General features: G+C 41.6%; 1 pseudogene; it reads right to left on the reverse strand.

Moving 5' to 3' along the window:
* Positions 1-812: 812 nt before the first annotated feature.
* LOC133384634 (5S ribosomal RNA) lies at positions 813-931 on the reverse strand (annotated as a pseudogene).
* Positions 932-2045: the final 1114 nt, after the last annotated feature.

A 2045-nucleotide genomic window follows, 5' to 3' on the forward strand; every position in this document is an offset into this window, starting at 1 on the left:
TGGAAACTTCGGTGCCAAATCTGAATTGGATGGTATTCTAGCACATCCCTGCAGGCCTCTATCTGTTTCAGCTGATAACTGATTCCAGAGAGGGGGAGCTGCAACACTAAAAGGCCAGTTTCTGATACAAACTAAGTGTACCACTGTATTGCCAAGCTTCTGTCTCGGCAGGGTTTAAACTCAGTTTATTGACCCCCATCCAGCCTACTACTGCATTCAGACACTAGTCCACAGTCTTCATGACCACTCCCAATTCAGATGCTATGCAAAAAAGACTTGTGTGTCATCAGCATTCTGATGCCACTTTGCTCCAAATCCCTTAATGACCATTTCCAATGGTTTCCTATACATATCAAATTGTGTGGGGGGGATGTTCTGTGACAACCCATAAAATATATGCCAGGGGATCAAAGAGCATTCCTCCAATGCTACTCTCTGGAACTGATCCTGTAGGTAGCACCAGAACCACTGTAAAATAGTACCTCTGATATCTATCCCACAAAGCTAGTCCAGCAGGATACCATGGTCGACTGTATGAAAACTTGCAAAGAGACTGAGCAGAAGAAGCAAGATTGCAATCGTCTTGTCACTCTCCTGATAAAAATCATCCATCAGGGTGACCAAGGCCAATTCAATCCCCAAACCAGGTCTGAATCCAGCCTGAAATGTAATTGTTGTTGTTGTTGTTGTTGTTGTTATATGTCTTCAAGTCGATAATGACTTATGGCAACCCTATGAATCATATATATATATATTCATAGGGTTTTCATGGTAAGAAGTATTCAGAGGTGGTTTACCATTACCTTCCTCTAAGCCTATGGCAGCCAGTATTCCCAGGCGGTCTCCCATCCAAGTACTAAGCAGGCCTGACCCTGCTAAGCTTCTGAGATCAGACGAAATTGGGCATGTTCAGGGTAGTATGGCCATAGGCCTAGATAATTAGTATCATCCAAAAATGTTTGCATCTGCTTTGTCATGACAGCCACCTTTTAAAGAAAAGGTATATTAGCATCAGTCGATAACTATCACAGACCATGGCTCCAGGATGGATTTTCTTAGGAATGGACACACCACTGTCTCTTTCAAAGCAGTGAATGAATGAATGAATGAATGAAACTTTATTTTTACCCCACCCTTTTTCCAAAACTGGAACTCAGGGCGGCTTACAAATAAATGGGTACTACCCATTGCACAATGATGCATTGACCATATCCTGCACCCATGCCATGCTTTCCTAGTTAGATTGTATTAACCATGAATGACAGTCAAGAGAGCATGTGGTCAGATACATAGCCAAATGCACATCCTCAATGTCCTCAGGCCACTCAACTGAAATGGATTTAATAAAACCTGACCAGATGTGGCATTGGACACCTCACATGGTTCTTGACCAAGTATGACATCTAGATTGTTATAATGCTGAGTGATTTTACCCTGTATATCATACAGCTGCCACAGTGGGTCTCTGAGGAGTCCAGGGTAACTTTCTCAAGGTCCATTAACGTTAAAATCATTCTGAAGAGTAGAGCTGATGTATTTTCCTAAATGCAGATGGCTAATGAAAGTGAAGTATAAGTTGATTGCTATGGAGTTCGACTGTATTAACCCTTGATCAACTATCCTGGTATGCTAGTTGGATGACCCAAATGCCACCTGCACTCAACTAATACAGCATCCCCAAAATGTAGAATATTAATACATTTGTGTACAAATTAACCAGTTTGCATCTACCAACCTCACCAAAAAGTCATCCAAAAACAACAACATTCGGGATCCGGTTGGAAACATAATTTTGGACGAGAACTAAGCAACTTTTCATCAGTATGCTTCCCTGAAAAGAAACATTTTCCAGAATATTTCTTTGCATAGACATTTCCAGGCACCCAAACAACAAGGATGGTGGTTTAGACCCACAGTGCATTCATAAATGATGTTTGTGAAAGATCTTGCAGACATTCCCCCCTGCCCCAAGGCAATAGTGAGTTTTATTTAAAAAGGAAGAAACAAAACTCCAGAATTCCAGCTGAGGTCTCTGAGGGTGTTGT

The sequence above is a fragment of the Rhineura floridana genome, chromosome 4 (assembly GCF_030035675.1).
Source record: "Rhineura floridana isolate rRhiFlo1 chromosome 4, rRhiFlo1.hap2, whole genome shotgun sequence".
Classification (NCBI taxonomy): Eukaryota; Metazoa; Chordata; class Lepidosauria; order Squamata; family Rhineuridae; genus Rhineura; species Rhineura floridana.